The sequence below is a fragment of the Melozone crissalis genome, unplaced genomic scaffold (genome assembly GCF_028551555.1).
Source record: "Melozone crissalis strain CALT ecotype California unplaced genomic scaffold, PUWL_Pcris_2 ptg000052l_1, whole genome shotgun sequence".
Taxonomy (NCBI): Eukaryota; Metazoa; Chordata; class Aves; order Passeriformes; family Passerellidae; genus Melozone; species Melozone crissalis.
Window position 1 is genome coordinate 268,873 of NW_026535830.1, and position 18,433 is coordinate 287,305.

The 18,433-nt window shown below is 47.3% G+C and overlaps 1 protein-coding gene and 1 long non-coding RNA gene across 2 annotated transcripts in view; both read right to left on the reverse strand.

The window, feature by feature from the left end:
- The window catches only part of LOC128943658 (uncharacterized), a 55,813-nt gene extending 39,313 nt beyond the window's left edge, over window positions 1-16,500 (reverse strand). Inside the window, exon 1 of the long non-coding RNA XR_008483746.1 lies at window positions 16,430-16,500. This is a non-coding gene — a long non-coding RNA (uncharacterized LOC128943658). The remainder of the gene's footprint in view (window positions 1-16,429) is intronic.
- Window positions 1-18,433, reverse strand: part of LOC128943636 (zinc finger protein 271-like) — a 592,338-nt gene that overhangs the window by 97,012 nt on the left and 476,893 nt on the right. The window lies entirely within an intron of this gene.

Below are 18,433 nucleotides of genomic sequence, written 5' to 3' on the forward strand. Positions count from 1 at the left end.
TTGACAGGAACTTTCTGCTTGTAGCTAAGCCCAAAAGAGTTTTGCAATAATAACTGTGGAGGATTTTATTAAGAGTTGGTTAGCTGAGAAAGGCCATACTGACATAATGCCGCTGGTTAAGCTTGAAAGGGAGGACAGCAGTCTCTGATTCAGTGACTGCTGACAGGCAAGAATGCCGGATGACCTTGCTGCAACATGAGGAAAGGGAGGTGAGATTAGTCCTGAATATCTGCAGAATGTAACAGAAGAATAAGCACAAGAATGTAGAAGTAGGTGTAGTTGCTGATATGTAACTAACCAATCCTGAGCTCAACTTTTGCAATATGTATGAAGCTTATTAAGAACTGTATTTAACCCGCCGTATTCGATCAATAAATTGGACTTGGATGAACCAACTGGTGTCTGGGTCTCCTTCCTCCGACAAATGGTGGAGAATGCGGGCAAGCACTCTGAACATTCGCTCTCTTGGATTATAAATTCGCCACGGTCGAGGAAGTTGGGTGAGAGTCCTTGCAGCCGGGATGGTGCCGGATTTTAAAAGCACCCTTGAGGATCACAACGGTGACTCCAGTCTCTACGTGTCGCCGGGAGCCTGGAGAGCTGCAACAGCGCGCGCTGATATATAGGTATGGATAGGCAAGCGACATACGATCCCTTCTCCTCATATTTAGAAAGACGAGGAGTAAAAGGGATAGGTTTAAAAAAGGAATTACCAGGGTTATTAGCTTATGGTCATTCTAAAGGAATTTTTGCTAATTCACATACAGTTCATGAGATAGCAGAGTGGAAAAAGTTTGGGGATATCCTGTGGGATACAGTGTTAGATGATGATAAGTCAGCAAAGAAATTTGGCAAGTTATGGCGGGTGGTGTATAATAAGTTACTTCAGCAGGTCTCTGAGAGAAAGGCAGCAGAAAGGGCGACAGAAGCTCATAAGAGGAATATAGGGTATGGTCATGAGGATGATCCCTTAGCACCTTCTGTAACTCAGATACTTATGCCTAAGGGTCCCCAGCAAAATGGTGTGGAAAATTTTCCCTTAGATACAGTGGAACCATCTGCACCCTTCCTGTCAGAGGAGGAGGGCGAGTTGGATGGTGGAGGTAAGAGCAAGCCAGCTTTGCCTCCGCCGCCAGCTTCAGGCGAGTCGGATGGTGGGGGTGGGAGCAAGCCAGCTTCGCCTCCGCCGCCACCTTTGCCTCCGCCACTTCCCCCGCGCGAGTCGTCTCCGGTTTCACTGTCAGCTCCAGCAGCGGGGGGGCCGCTTCCCCCGCGCGAGCCGGCCTCAGCGGGGGGGCCGCTTTCCCCGCGCGAGAACTCGGTCTCTGTACCGAAGTGCCAGCAGCATAGCACCCTTAAAGGGCCAGATTCTATCCCGGGGGCACACAGTGACCTATGGGGGGAGATGGCTAAACAGAGGAGGGAAGCTTGGGCTGCTGTGGCAAAAGAAGTAATGCAAATGGGGGATGGCGAGGCAGTGGAAGTAGCTTCTAATCTTGCATGTCCGGTCACATACACACCACAGTATGATACACAGGGGAACCTTACGCATAATATAGCGGAATATAATCCCTTAGATTGGAAGATGTTAGCTCAATTACGTTCTACGGTTAGTTAGTTTGGAGTAAAAAGTGAACCTGTTAGGCAAATGCAAGAGTGTTAGCTACTTTAGGGGCAAATTGGACTATTGAGGAAGCTTTAGAGCAAATGGCATTAATGCCAACAGCTTCACAGGCATTTATAGCAGAAACTTTAAAGGAATTAGGATTAGGGTTACAAAAGCAAGCAGAGTCTACTCAAAATCAGGTGTTAGCTGCTCAGAATCAGGTGTTAGCTGCTCTTGCTCCTCTCCGAAGTGGCTCACTGGCATTCACACGCAGAGCTCGAGACCATTCATCAAGTGTTACCGATGTGGCAATGAGGGACATACGCGCCCAGACACAAGTAGCCGCCGTGACATCGGAGACACCAGCTGCCGACGCAACATCGCTGTCACCTCCTGTCTGCAACCAGCAACAGCAGAGAGCCTCGATTTGGATTTATCAGCAGCAGTAGACGTCACACTAATGACGAACCGGCCTGAGAGGATACCAACTGGAGTAAAGGGTCCTCTCATTTTAAATGAACAAAAATGTGGAGCATTGTTATTAGGACGTTCTTCAATAACTATGCTGGGATTATTTGTATTACCTGGTGTTATCGATGCGGATTATACAGGGGAAATACAAATCATGGTTTATACCCTTTATCCTCCTATTAAAATAACAAAAGGACAACGCATTGCACAATTAATACCACTATCACAAATGACATCAGGTATACCATCATTTACTGGACAAACGCGGGATGAAAAGGGTTTTGGCTCTACTGGTGTTACACTTTTAACTGTGGATTTACAAAATAGACCAAAACAAAAAGTGGAAATTACCCATGGGCATCAAAGCATAACCCTTTATGGATTATTGGATACAGGAGCTATTACTGCTTTTACAGATGCGGGAAAGAAATCAAGACGTGCTGCTGTCACCTGGCAAGAAAAAGGACAATGGAAGCATCAACTTCTCACAGCAGACCCTGCAGATAGCTTACAAACTTTGGAATTGTTAGCAGTAGTATGGGCAGTGTCCAACTTACAGGAGCCTTTAAATGTGGTCACAGACTCTATGTATGTTGCAGGAGTAGTCAGACGAATAGAGGAAGCAGCAATTAAGGAAGTGAATAATAAACGATTGTATGAGTTATTGATACAATTAAGGAAAGCTTTACGAGAGAGAAATGCAGTGTATTCTGTGATTCATATTGGGAGTCATAAATTGTCTGAAGGTTTAGGAGAAGGGAATGAACGTGCAGATGTCACTATAGATACATATAGTCATTACATATGGGCTACGGCTCAGGCAGGAGAAAAAGCTGTACATGTTATCAGGCACCTGTTAAGTTGTTTTGCTGTTATGGGAGTCCCAAAGAGTATCAAAACGGATAATGGTCGAGCTTATGTGAGTGCTAGGGTCCAGAAATTCTTGAATCAGTGGTCTGTTGTGACAGGTATTCCACACTCTCCTACTGGATAAAGAGCAAATGGTAGCATCAAGATTTAACAGACCCACAATCATGCTTAGCTAAGGTTCTGTATGTGATCAATCATTTATGTATTTTTGGGGAAGATGATATCCCTCCTGCAATTAAACATCATCCGAGGTCAGGTCAGGAAATTAAAACCCGACTACAGGATTATGGGAAAAACCTGCAAAAGTATTATACTGGGGTCGGGGATATCTTTGTGTTTCCTCACCTACAGGACCTTTGTGGGTGCCTGCTAAGTGGACTAAACTTGTTTTTGATGCAGCCTCTGGTGGACCGTCTCACGGAGGAGGACAAGGAGCTACTGGGGAAGAAACTGCCCCTAGTCCTACAACCACTACTGTTACAGTTGAAGGGACACTCGAAAGTGTTGGACAAAGCACTGACACGTCACTATTGGACGGCCCAGGAGCTGATTGGTTTTATTGACTCATTATCAACTTTTCGTTTAACAAATCCAGCAAAGGAACATTGTCTTGACTGTCACGATGCACATTGTGCTGCCTGGATAGCCCTACGTTGTGGGGGTTGTGATAGTACTTTTTGGATAGAACAATCATTATTATGGGATTTATGGTGTCACACTTGTGAGCACGAGCATACGTGGGGTAAAAGCTGGCAAGATGAATTAAGGAGACAAACAGGGCAAAATGCATATATAGCTTTAAATCTTTATGAGTCTCCTGAACAGAAAATTCTTGCTTATTATCAATGGGAAGTACAATGTGTTGTAAATAGAATTAAGGTTCAAGGTAAATCACGTATAGTCTCTGTAAGGTGTAGAAAATTAGTACCTTTAACGCAATGTTCGATTGTAGGGTCCTTCAGAGGGAATCCTGAAAGAGCACTAGACTGCTGCATTGAAAAGTTGCAAAAATTAAGTTTGCAAGTAACAGTACCAGTGAAATTAGGAGCAGCAAAACTGAAAACAGATAAGAAAAAGAAGGTAAGATAGGGAACGACCTCATCTAAATAAGGCTATTAGTGATTGCTAATTAGCTTTCTATGATTAGGGCAATTTCACATCTATGGGACCCTGCCTTGTGGGATGCTGTAGCTCCATGGAACCCTGCTTCGTGGCATGCTATAGGTGTTGAAGAACAAGAACAGCGATTACAAGATAAGATACATTTTGTATTAAAGAAGGAGCTTGAATTGGTAGCTGTATATAGTAAGAAAGCTGAAGAGGCTTTGCAATCACCACCATTGAACTGGTTGGATTGGATCACACAGACAAATTTTAATACTGATCCTTTCCTATATACACTTCCTTGTTATGTTTGCAAAAAGGATAATAATAAGTGCTATGCTTGGGTAGCTTTGCATTGTGCTGATTGCAATAAGGTTTACTGGTACTCACAGAGGACAGTAGGAATTTTATGGTGTCACCCTTGTTTTGGGGAGTGGATTCGATATTCTTTCTGGTTTAGAGCTCTTGAACAAAGTACTGGCCTGCCAGGAAGGGCAGGATTAGAGCTTTTTGAGAGTGCAGAACAAGTGGCTATAGCATATATTAGATGGAAGTTACAGCAAGTACTTAGAGAGCTTGAAATTACTACATCCTCACGCATCATAGCAGCTCGCTGTAAAGCTGATTTGCTTTTAAATCTACCTGATGCTATACCTGTAAGCAAAGATGCTGATTTGGAATTAGACCAGTGCATTCAAAAATTGACTCAACCTTACAATAGACATTCTAACAAACCAGGGAAAAGACAACGAAGAAAGGAAAAACAGAGAAAGCAGAAAGAAAAATGAGGTTTGTTTTTATTATACTGCTCAATGCTGTAGCAAGTGAAGCAGTAGGAATAACGCATTTTAGTCAGCCAAGAGAGAATTTATGGGTAACACTTGCTAATCAAATTAATCAATCATCGCTTTGTCTGAGTCTTGGAGAGTTACTAAACCATTTCGAACATGCCTAGTAGGACTTCCAGTGTGGTCTCCTGGAGAATTTTGCGGTTTGATAAATAATCGAACCTTATGTATGTCTAACATGTCAAACATCACATTGCCAGTGCAACAAGGGTATACTGCAGGTCAGAGTGATGGCTATCGCCAATGTTTACTAATCCAATCACTTAACACCTCTTTGCATTGTCCTCCTGAGGAATTGGATCTTTTTGGAAGTGCAAATGCCAGTATGCCTAACACTACAGCTGGAGGATAGTTTAGTTTCAAACCCTTAGATGCCCAGAATTTAAATCAGCCTAAAGAAACATGGGCCACCTTAGATTCATCCCTGAATTTGAGTGAATTCTCTCCACAGTATTACAGTCAATGTAACAGTACAAAAATCACGGCACCAATGAAATTACCTACAGGAATATTTCTAATTTGTGGAGACAGGGCGTGGAATGGTGTACCAGCTAAACCACAAGGTGGACCCTGTTATTTGGGAAAATTGTCCTTGTTTCACCCTAATGTATCCTTGCTAATGCAGCTCAGTCAAACATCAAACAGGAAAAAGCACAGTATACATGACTTGGACTGCAGCCAGATAGGAGATCCAAAGTTTTGGGGTACATTCAGGCAAGTAGTAGTTTCAACTATTTTACCAGGAGGATCTGCCAATAAGGCTATAAATTTAGCAAAGCAATTAGGGTGCTGGGCAAAAAATGAGCTGAACAAGACATCCCAAATTCTAGACATGTTAACCGCAGATGTGCAGAGTGTTAACCATGCTGTTTTGCAAAATAGAGCTGCTGTAGATTTTTTGCTCTTGGCACAAGGACATGGATGTGAAGAGTTTGAAGGAATGTGTTGCATGAATCTGTCTGATCATTCGGTGTCCATTCACACTAAGATAAAAGAATTGCAACAAGGACTTCACAATCTCAAGGAAGAAGAAGGTTTAGGAATTGATGAATGGCTTAAAAACTTAGGACTTGGGCCATGGCTGAGGAACCTTGTGATCTATGCTATAGAACTACTGGGTGTAGTTTTACTGTTTTTGCTTATTTTGCCTTGTGTCTTTAATTGTATTCAAAACATGGTCAGTCGTATGATAGCAAAAATGCAGACTAGTCTTCTTGCTCAAGAAGAAAACGGGGGAAATGTGGAGGATTTTATTAAGAGTTGGTTAGCTGAGAAAGGCCATACTGACATAATGCCGCTGGTTAAGCTTGAAAGGGAGGACAGCAGTCTCTGATTCAGTGACTGCTGACAGGCAAGAATGCCGGATGACCTTGCTGCAACATGAGGAAAGGGAGGTGAGATTAGTCCTGAATATCTGCAGAATGTAACAGAAGAATAAGCACAAGAATGTAGAAGTAGGTGTAGTTGCTGATATGTAACTAACCAATCCTGAGCTCAACTTTTGCAATATGTATGAAGCTTATTAAGAACTGTATTTAACCCGCCGTATTCGATCAATAAATTGGACTTGGATGAACCAATTGGTGTCTGGGTCTCCTTCCTCCGACAAATAACCTTCTCTCCTGGGGTGACGTTATGATGCTTGTATCCCCATTCATCTGTTCTGTGCCTTTAAGACCAGCTCTGAAGAGTGGAAGTTTTGTTTGGGTTTCTCTTATCAGGGACACAGAGACGGGCAGTACATAGGGCTGTTTTCACTTCTTGCTTTCGGCTTGCTGCTTTGCTTGCTCTCTTTCTGCTCTTGCTTCTGCTCTGCTTTGGCCTCTGTCTATTAGCTAGCTCTAGCTAAACAGTCCAAATTCCTCCCTGGACTGTTTCTCCTCCCCTGTTTCTGTGACCATCTCGAATCTGCTCCGGACTGGGACCTGGGAACACTGAGGATTTGCACCGTTTGGCTGCAGCAGCTGCCCCAGTGCCAGAGGGACTGAGAACAGAGCAACCACCCCCAAAAGAGACTTTCTAATTTTGCCATCTTTCTCAGAGCAGTGTCATCTGGTATTGTTCATTTTGTGTGCTGGGGGTGCTGTGTCTGTCAAATAAACAGGTTCTTTCCACTTCTCTCCCTCTCTCCAAGGAATTATTCCCGAACCAGTTGGGGGGAGGGGTCGTGTGGGTTTGCTTTCTGGAGGGGCCCTCCTTTGCAGATTCTTTAACAAATTTGCCCTAAACCAGGACAAAATATTGGTGCCCATCCTGGGGGCTCAAGAGAGTGGAAAAACCCTGTTTTGACTGCATTTTTGTTGCTATTACTCTGCGTATGTTTAAATCAGCTAATAGCCATGCTTTTTGGATTCATAATGTCTATTGGGGTGAAGGTTTGCATGCATTTCTGGTCCCTAGGGGTTTTTGAGATTTTAATACCTCTATGGTCCCTAGGTTTATTTTCTTATCCAGAAATAGCTTTAGTATTGCCCCTAATACGTAGTTTTTACATCAGAGGGGTAGTGACCAGAATAGCCATCCTGTTGGGCTTGGTGGCAATGATGTGCAAGAAGTTTATAAACATGCTAGGGTCTTCTCCAGGTATGAATGGTTCTTGCCTATGGTTATGCATCCAGTTTGTTGGAGGAGGAGCAGGAGGGAATGAGGTTTTTCAGCCTCTGCTTTCCTTCTTCTCCTATGAATCTGTTGCATCACTAGTGAAAGATGTTCAGTTTCCCCTCAATGTTAAAGAAACCATCTTTCTTGTATTCAATCTGGTAACCTTCCTCTATACAGCCTACTGCTTCTCTAGAATGAGGGCTGAGATTTCTAGACGGGCTGATGAGACCCCTGACTCAGGAATAGACCCCGGTGTGGAAAATACTAAGTGGTGTGGAAAATGGGAGGATATGGGTCAAATCCTGAAGGAATTCTCTGACCCTATAGTCTGGGATTTTCCCAATGAACAAATTCAGAAGCCAGCTGAGGTGGGGAAATATCTGAAAGAGAAGTACCAGGACGACCCTAAGGAGAGGAAGGTCATTGCAGTGAGCTGGGCCCTGGCATATGCTTATCGCACACTGCTAGATACTGTCGGGCAGCAGACAGAGGCAGAGGGGCAGGGAGATAAATCAGCAACTATCCCGGTGACTCAGGCTGCTGCTAACACTCTAGGCTCAAAGCCAGCAGCCAAACCAGATAGTGAACCTAAGCCAGCAGCTAAACCCATGGCTGTTGCTACCAGCACTAGAAGTGGGAAATGCACGGACAAGACCAATCAACAAGTGGATAATGATGATGATGATGATGATGATGATGATGATGATGATGATGATGAAGGAGAAGGAACCTCAATGCCTCCTCACATAAAATCAGGAGTCAAAGCAGCAGGTGCAAGATCAGAAGCAAATATTGAGTCTTATTCCCTGAAGGACCTTTGTGGCTTTCGGAAGGATTACACACGACGACCTGATGAATCCATAATTAGTTGGTTAGTTCGGCTCTGGGATGCTGTAGGCAAGGCTACAATTCTGGATGGCACTGAAGCCAGGCATTTGGGATCCCTGTCACAGGATCCTGTCATCGACCAAGAAATGATGAGGGGGGCTAATCCACACAGCCTCTGGGCACGGGTCTTGGAAAGTGTTGCACAAAGATACCAGTGTGCAGAAGATCTCTATATGCAACAAACTCAGTGGAAGACCATAGAGCAAGGGATCCAACGCCTGAGAGAAATGGCAGTGGCAGAGATTGTCTTCTCAGATGATGTAAAAAATAGGAACCCAGACTTAGTGCCATGCACGTCTGTGATGTGGCGAAAACTCGTACGACTTGGTCCACATGAATATGCTTCTGCCTTAGCCATAATGAAGAGGGATGAGAGGGATGAGATTGTGCGTGACCTGGCAAGGAAGCTCCGAGCATATGCAGATGCTGTACATGGCCCGACACATGCCAGAATCGCAGCGGTAGAAACACGTCTGCAGAACTTAGAGGATAAGATAGAGAAGAATCATAAGAAGCTTAGAGAGGAGATTAAAGAAGACCTTCTCCAAATTTCAGCAGTACAGATCCGAGGTTCTGGTATCCAAGGCAGACGTTTCCCAGATGGTGAGAGAAGGTACACCCCACAAGCTGAGCTGTGGTTTTACCTGCGTGATTGTGGGGAAAACATGAGAAGATGGGATAGGAAACCTACTGCTGTTCTGGCACGATGGGTGCGTGAACTGAAGGAAGCCACCAGAAGGAAAGCAGCTCCAGTTGCCTGTAGCCGAATGGCCAGGTATGATGATGATGACATGTCTGATCCCCTCGAAGGAACATCCAAAACATACGCCCAGGGAAAGAAGGATAACCAGGCTTAGAGGGGCCCTGCCTCTAGCCAGGTAGAGGCCAGGGAAAATCGTGTTTTCCGGTCTGTGTGGATTCATTGGCCTGGCACATCGGAACCACAAGAGTATAAAGCTTTGGTCAATACTGGTGCACAATGCACATTAATCCCATCAAGACATGTGGGGACAGAGTCTCTTTCTATTGCTGGTGTGACAGGGGGATCCCAGGATTTCACTTTGGTGGAAGCTGATGTGAGCCTAACGGGAAATGAGTGGAAGAAGCATCCTATTGTGACTGGCCCAGAGGCCCCATGTATTTTGGGCATGGACTACCTTCGAAGTGGGTATTTCAAAGACCCAAAAGGACTCAGATGGGCATTTGGAATAGCTGCTGTAGTGACAGAGGGCATCCAGCAATTGAACACTTTGCCTGGGTTGTCTGAGAATCCATCTGCAGTAGGATGATTGACGGGAGAAGAGCAATGAGTGCCAATTGCCACTTCCATAGTGCATCAACGGCAGTATAGGACCACTCGAGACACTGTGATCCCCATCCATACGATGATCCGAGAGCTGGAGAGCCAAGGGGTGGTCAGCAAGACCCACTCACCCTTCAACAGCCCCATTTGGCCTGTGCGAAAATCAGAAGGAGAATGGAGATTGACTGTGGACTACCCTGCATTGAATGAAGTGACTCCACCACTGAGTGCTGCCGTGCCAGACATATTAGAGCTCCAGTATGAGCTTGAGTCCAAGGCAGCAAAGTGGTATGCCACTATAGACATTGGCAATGCATTTGTCTCCATTCCTCTGGCAGCAGAATGCAGGCCTCAGTTTGCTTTCACATGGAGAGGAATGCAGTACACCTGGAACTGACTGCCCCAGGGGTGGAAGCACAGCCCCACCATCTGCCATGGACTGATCCAGACAGCACTAGAAAGGGGTGAGGCTGCAGAACATCTGCAGTACATGGATGACATCATTGTGTGAGGGAACAATGAGCTGCGGAAGTGTTTGAGAAAGGGAAGGAAATCGTCCAGATCCTCCTGGGAGCTGGTTTCGCCATTAAAAAGAGCAAAGTAAAGGGACCAGCTCGTGAGATTCAATTCCTAGGAGTGAAGTGGCAAGATGGACGGCGTCAGATTCCTACAGATGTCATCAACAAGATCACAGCAATGTCTCCACTCACCAATAAGAAAGAGACACAAGCTTTCCTGGGTGCCATAGGTTTTTGGAGGATGCATATTCCTGAGTACAGTCAGATCGTGAGCCCTCTTTACTTGGTCACCCGCAAGAACAATTTCCAGTGGGGCCCTGAGCAGCAACAAGCCTTTGCTCATGCAGTAGCCCTTGGCCCAGTCAGGACAGGACCAGAGGTAAAGAACATGCTCTACTCTACAGCTGGATACAATGGCTTGTCCTGGAGCCTTTGGCAGAAGGTGCCTGAGGAGACTCGGGGTCGACCACTGGGATTTTGGAGTCGAAGCTACAGAGGGTCTGAAGCCAACTATACTCCAACAGAGAAGGAAATCTTGGCTGCCTATGAAGGAGTCCAGGCTGCCTCGGAGGTAATAGGCACTGAAGCACAACTCCTCCTGGCACCCTGACTACCAGTGCTGGGGTAGATGTTCAAAGGCAAGGTTCCTTCCACTCACCATGCCACCAGTGCTACATGGACCAAGTGGATTGCTCTTATCACTCAGCATACCTGTATAGGTAAACTGAATCGCCCTGGCATTTTGGAGGTAATTACAAATTGGCCCGAAGGTGAGAATTTTGGTGTCACAGATGAAAAGGAACAAGAACCAGTGACACGTGCTGAAGAGGCTACTCCCTATAACCAACTGCCACCAGAGGAAACACGCTACGCTCTTTTCACTGATGGTTCCTGTCGCATCGTAGGGATGAACCGGAAGTGGAAAGCAGCCGTATGGAGCCCCACACGACAGGTTGCACAAGCTACTGAAGGAGAAGGTGGATCAAGCCAACTGGCTGAACTCAAAGCTGTTCAACTGGCCCTAGACATTGCTGAGAGAGAGAAGTGGCCAAAGCTCTGCCTCTACATTTATTCATGGATGGTAGCCAATGCTCTGTGGGGATGGCTGGAGAGGTGGAAAAAGGCTAACTGGCAGCGTAGAGGGAAACCAATTTGGGCTGCTGATCAGTGGAAAGACATTACTACCAGGGTAGGGAGGCTACCTGTGAAAGTCCCCCATGTAGATGCCCATGTACCCAAGAGTAGGGCCAATGAGGAGCACCAAAACAACGAGCAGGTAGACCAAGCTGCAAAGATAGGGGTGTCCAAAATAGACCTAGATTGGGAACATAAGGGAGAGTTATTCCTAGCTCGATGGGCCCATGATGCCTCAGGCCACCAGGGCAGAGATGCCACCTATAAGAGGGCACGAGACCGAGGGGTGGATCTGACCATGGACAGTATTTCTCAGGTTATCCATGACTGTGAGACGTGTGCTGCCATCAAGCAGGCCAAGCGAGTGAAGCCCCTCTGGTACGGTGGGCGGTGGTCCAAGTACAAGTATGGGGAGGCCTGGCAGATTGACTACATCACACTGCCCCAGACATGCCAGGACAAGCGCTACATGCTGACCATGGTGGCAGCCACCACTGGATGGTTGGAAACCCACCCTGTGCCTCATGCTACAGCCCGGAACACCATCCTGGGCCTTGAAAAGCAAGTTCTGTGGAGACATGACACCCCTGAGAGGATCGAGTCAGACAACGGGACTCATTTCAAGAACAGCCTTACCAACACCTGGGCTAGGGAACATGGCATTGAGTGGGTGTACCATATCCCCTACCATGCACCAGCTGCAGGAGAAGTGGAGAGGTACAATGGACTACTAAAAACCCAGTTGACAGCTTTGGGTGGGGGATCTTTCAAGAATTGGGAGCAGCATTTAGCAAAGGCCACCTGGTTAGTTAACACCCGAGGTTCCACCAGCCGAGCAGGTCCTGCCCAGTCTGAGTCCCTGAATATAATAGAAGGGGACAAAGTCCCAGTGGTACATATCAGAGATTTGTTAGGGAAGACTGTGTGGATCAATTCTGCCTCGAGTACAGACAAACCCATTCGTGGGGTTGTCTTTGCTCAGGGACCAGGTTGCACGTGGTGGATAATGCAAAGAGATGGAACGACACGATGTGTACCTCAGGGAGATCTGATTGTGGGGTAAGAATGATATGCAATATCACTGTTCATTGGATGTTGCTGCCATTGTCTGTACATTAAACCATACAGACATGAGATAGAAGGAAATGTGTAAGTGTTGAAGGTCTGGGCAAGTGGAAGATGGAGAAGGAAATGTGTAAGTGTTGAAGGTCTGAGCAAGTGATAGATGGAGCTTTAAGTGAGTAAAGTAAAAGGGGGGAATCCCGCAGCTTTATAATATAGGGCCTGGATTCAGTGATCCAGTGTGGGAATGTGATGAAGGCATGATGGGTATTGCTTGTAAATTTTGAGGGAACAGATAGAAATTTTGTATGAATAATGCATGATGTGTTGTAGTATGTTGATGATATGGGGATAAGGGGTGGAATGTCCTGAGGTGACGTTATGATGCTTGTATCCCCATTCATCTGTTCTGTGCCTTTAAGAACGGCTCTGAAGAGTGGAAGTTTTGTTTGGGTTTCTCTTATCAGGGACACAGAGACGGGCAGTACATAGGGCTGTTTTCACTTCTTGCTTTCGGCTTGCTGCTTTGCTTGCTCTCTTTTCTGCTCTTGCTTCTGCTCTGCTTTGGCCTCTGCTTATTAGCTAGCTCTAGCTAAACAGTCCAAATTCCTTCTTGGACTGTTTCTCCTCTCCTTTTCTTCGACCACCTCGAACCTGCTCCGGACTGGGACCTGGGAACACTGAGGATTTGCACCGTTTGGCTGCAGCAGCTGCCCCAGCGCCGGAGGGACTGAGAACAGAGCAACCACCCCCGAAAGAGACTTTCTGATTTTGTCATCTTTCTCAGAGCGGTGTCATCGGGTATTGTTCATTTTGTGTGCTGGGGGGTGCTGTGCCTGTCAATAAACAGGTTCTTTCCACTTCTCTCCGAGGAATTATTCCCGAACCAGTTGGGGGGAGGGGCCGTGTGGGTTTGCTTTCTGGAGGGGCCCTCCTTTGCAGATTCTTTAACAAATTTGCCCTAAACCAGGACACCTTTTGTAGTATAATTTTAGAATATTGCTTGTAGTAAGGATCTTTGAAACTATAGCTTTAGAACATATAAAAAGGAAACATGCTTATCTCACGCCTTAACAAAACAGTGAAAAGCAGCTTGAGAAAGGAAGATGAATATCAACTCAATGATTAATAGTGTCGACCAAGGGAAGCTGCACATCACTGTTATGACATTTATAGTCCTTGCAATTAAAAGGTGGACACACATCTGGAAACTGGAACCCCGTCAGCTGGGATATTTTTTTCTTCTTTCGGAAGCCGGACCACCATTATCTGGAGATACTCCTTCCTAGGATACATCCTGAGAAAAACTAAATCACAACAGTGTATAGAATTGTGACGTAAAAATTGGAAGTAGAAACTGCCGATGAGTAAACATTGGAAATAGAAACTGCTGATGAGTAAAAACTGGGAATAGAAACTGCTGAGAAAGCTTATGAGTACCCCTATAAATACCTGTAAGCCTCATCTATCAGTGTGCAGTTGGAGGGAAAACTTCCCCCACTGTACCCAGTGCTGTATTGCTCATACTTTACCATAATTATTAATAAATTGATTGCTGCTTGAATATTGACCTAGTCAAGCTTCTCATTTATAACACTTTGTACTAAAATGAGGTTCTTAGTCCTTCATGAGTGCACATTTCTTTTCTTGAATTGGGTTGGTGGTCTTGAATTGGGTCAGTGGTCCCAGGGAAGAAGACAGGAAGGTCTTGGTCAGGTCCCTGTGACCCTCTGGCACGATCCAAGGCCCCCTGCTTGCTGATGGATTGACACAGAGTCCAGGTGCTGGGCATTGTTCTACTGGTTTCAATATGCTCCTATAATGGTTCACTTCCTCCACTTCCTTCAACAAATGAGCTCATAATATAACAATTAGCTTTAGCTTAAGCATCTAATAATCATTAACCTATTGTTGGTTTATCTAACTTCAATATGAACTGGTTCTAACTCTCAGCTAAAATCCTAAATTTTTAAATCATCATGGGTGCTGATGTTTGGCCCGGGCTCTCTCGCTGCTCCCGGCTCCCGCAGGATCCCAGTGTGAGCGGGCCCCGAGCGCCCGGCGCCGCAGGGCCCCGAGCCCCTGCTCAGCCCAGGGTCAGTGTCCATGGCCAGCCCCTGCCATGGGCTCCGGCCACTGCCCGCCCGGCACCACCTGCATCTCCCAGGGCAGCTGGCTCCAGCCACCACTGGAGGTTCCGCAACTAGGCGGAACATTCAGCTCATGGAATCTTTGTTATCTCTGCTTGCAAGTGCAAAACCAGCTGCTGCTGAGACAATGCTAGCTCTGAGTGAAGGCTTCCCACCTGTTAGAGATACATATTATAATAATGGCTTTTGCCAATAAAAAATGGATTTTATATGTGTAAAGTTAAACTAACTTTGTTATACGGTTTTTCTTTCTCTTGTTAATTAAGCTTAGACATAGAAGTGAAATAGCCATGCTTGTGTTAAAATGCCTGCTTGGATGGGATAACATCCAATGAACATAGGATGAGGACACCTGCTACAGGTATGTCAAATACCAGCACTCACTGTATGAAGACAGTGGGAACCAAGACCCAAAAACTGGAGGTGATAAAAAAGGACTAAAACCACAACCAAGGAATCTGCATGCTCTAAAAAGGTGAACCCAAGGAGGAGCCATGCTAAATAACTCTTGGAACATGTAAACTAGTTTGGGGGAAAAGTTTACTATGCATAAGGATCTATGAATATGCAACAGGCTGATGTAATGGAAAAGGTATTTAAGGGGTATCCCCAAAGTTAACAGGGTGGTCTTGCCTGAGTGCCAAGGTGCACCTGGCCAGAATACCCTTTGCTCTATGGTCCCTGTCTCCTATTGTCCTTTATTACACTTTTTAAATTTTCAAAGGAGACTGAAGTTGTTTTTCACACTACCCAAAATGCTGCATTCAGTTCTGACACACCATTAAGAAATCCCAGAGCAAACTGAAAGCTGACTACAGAATTTTGCAAAATCACATCCAAGAACATTTTGTCATAAAATCACAAATATTAACAGATACTGGGAAAGTCAACAACATTACAAAACAAGGTTCCAACAGCTGGGACTAGAAGAGTTCAGGCAATGCATTTGATTGGAATGAGCCCTCTCTTTCTGACATGTGAACAATGCCATCAAATTTCCCAAACCAGGGAAATGGGGAGCCCTGGCAGCAGCAGCTTCACACACAGCAATGACACAGAACAGGGCAGGGCAAGAGGCTGGAAAAAGGATAACTTCTACTTGCAATTAAGAACTCTTGTTTCAAGTTCTACTAAAGACACTCTTAATATAGAGTCAAAAAGATTAAAAAATACTAGTAGTAACTGTAATATTAAGAGCAAAAGTAGCCAAAATAGGAATAATAAGAATGAATAATGGTAATAAAACCCGACCATATTTATACTAAGATTGCATGGCCAGGTTTTGGTAAGAGGGGGCCCTAGGAGCACCTTCTGTGAGAGGATGATGGAAGCAGCTGCTCCTCCACGTCCCACAGGGGCAATTCCAGCCAGCTCCAGGACAGACCAGCCACTGGCCAAGGTTGGGCCCATTAGAAATGGTGGTACCACCTTTGGGATAAGAGATTTATGAAAATCGGTTATCATGTAGTTGTAGCTGTGACCAGGGTGAGAACATGTGAGAGAGAAACAACTCTGCACACCCCAGGGCAGGGCAGGACAAGGGGCAGGAGCTGCTCCAGAGGCTGGAGCTGATTGCCCTGAGATTCCCTGGGGCAGCCCCTGGGGAGGCAGCTGAGCCCCTGCAGCCCATGGAGGGCACGGAGAGCAGAGATGCACCTGCAGCACCTGGAGGAGCCCGTGCTGGAGCAGGGGGTGCCTGAGCAGGGGCTGTGACCCCATGAGAAACCTGTGCTGGAGCAGGGACCAGGCAGGGGCCTGCAAACCCATGGAGAGAGGAGCCCATGCTGGAGCAGGGTCTGTCCACGTGAGCCCATGGGAGAGTGAGGCACGCTGCAGCAGTTTGTGAAGAGCTGCTGTCCCTGAGATGAACTCACCTTGGAGAAGTTCATGGAGAAGTGTCTCCAGCAGGGACCCCATGGTGCAGCAGGGGAACAACTCCTCTCCTTGAGCAGCAGGAGAAATAACAGGAATGAACTGAGCAGAACCCCCATGCCTGTCTGTCTGCACCACTGGGGGAGGAGGCAGAACTGGGAGGGAGGGGCAGAAGGTGTTTCTAAAACTTCATTTTACTTCTCACTATCCTGCTCTGATTGATAGTAATAAATTCAATTAATGTCTCTAATTTTGAACTGTTTTGCCCATGATGGCATTTGCTGAGTGATCTGTCCCAGTCCTTAACTCAACCCATGAAGATTTCATTCTATTTTCTCTCCTCTCCATCTCTGGAAGGGATTGAGAGCAGCTTTGGTGGGTGCCTGACATCCATCTCCGCTCCTTGTGATGTCACAGGCCCATGAGTGTCCCAAGTGTGGGAAGAGCTTCTGCCAGAGCTCAGCCTTGACCCAACACCAATGGAGGCACCACTAAGGGCAGCCCTGTGAGTGCCCTGAGTGTGGGAAGAGCTCCGTGCACTGCTCCAGCTCCATCCCCCATGGGACAGTCCACGCTGGATGATCCCCAGTGACCCGAGGTGGGCAGAGCCCCGGTGATCCTTGGTGCTGGTGATCCATGTTGGGAAGACACCTGCTTGGGGGGCTCCAATTCATCCTGGCTCCCTGCACCCATGATTGTCTTTTAATTTCTCTTTGTCCTTTCAAAAAACCTAAAAACTGGGTAAAAATAAAGATGTTGAACCAAGGCAAGAATGGGGACATGGGGGAATCTTGCAGGGGATGTGGGGGATGCTGGGTTTGAGGGAGCTGAGGGTTCCTTGGAGGGACTTGGGGGTTGCTCAGGCCTTTGGGCACCTCAGGCCGAGCAGCTCCAGCTGCACTGGGAGACCCCGGTGGAGGTTCTGGGGCAGCTGATCAAGGAGCCCCTGGCCCAGGACTGTCCCCATGTCCCCCGGTCTCAGTTCCCGGTGTCCCCTGTGCAGGATCCCTCTCTCCCTCCCATTCCCATGTCACCCTGCTCTGGGACACGTTGTGCTCCCACCCCAGCGTGAATCCCACTCCCGGTCTCAATTTCTGTTTCTGTCCCACATTCCCTGTCCTGTTCCTATTCCTGGTCCAAAGTTCCTCTGAGATTTCCATTCCTGTATTCCCTGTCCTGTTCCCATATTCCCATTCCTGGTCCCATTCCAGGTCCCTCTCCCACATTCCTGGTCCTAGTCCTGGTCCCTGTCCCCATTCATGTCCTTGTCCCCAGTCCCGTATTTCCTGTCCCTGTATCCATGCCTGATCCCAGCATTGGTCCCAGTCCCGTACTCCCGGTCCCATTCCCGAGGGCCGCCTCTCCCATGGGGCCCTGAGGGCTGCACAGCTCGGGCCGGCTGTGCCACACGAAACGTTCAGCCCTGCTGCTGTCCTTGGCCAGCTGCAGAGAGCACAAGGCTTTGGGCATTTCTCAGAGGCCCCCGGCTGGCCGGAGCAGCCCCTCCTGCCAGCAGCCGCTGTGCCTCAGAGCCCTCCCTCACGCTGGGGCCATGCAGGGGCCATGGGCCTGGAGGAGGCTCCTGTTCTTGAGACAGGAGCGCAGCTGCAGCTCCCGCCCTTGGGCCCTGGGCCGCAGCAGCGCAGGGGAGGCCCAGCTGCAGAGCTCACAGCCCCTGCTGGCTTTCACTGGGACACTTTGGAGCACCAATCCCCAGCCCATATTCTCTCTGCGGTTGCTGTTTCCATGTTCCCCCTGCCGTTCCCATATTCCCATCCCAGGTCTCATTCACAGTCCCTGTCCCCATTCCCATCCCCATCCCCGGTCCCTGTCCTCATCCCCGGTCCCTATCTCCATTCCCTGTCCCCATCCCCGGTCCCTGTCCCCATTCCCGCTCCCTGTCCCCTCTCACCGCACGCCGCCGCCATCGCTCCGGCCCCTCCCGGCCCTCACATAACCGAGTAAACCCCGCGCTGCTCCCGCCCACCAATCCCAGAGCGCGATCG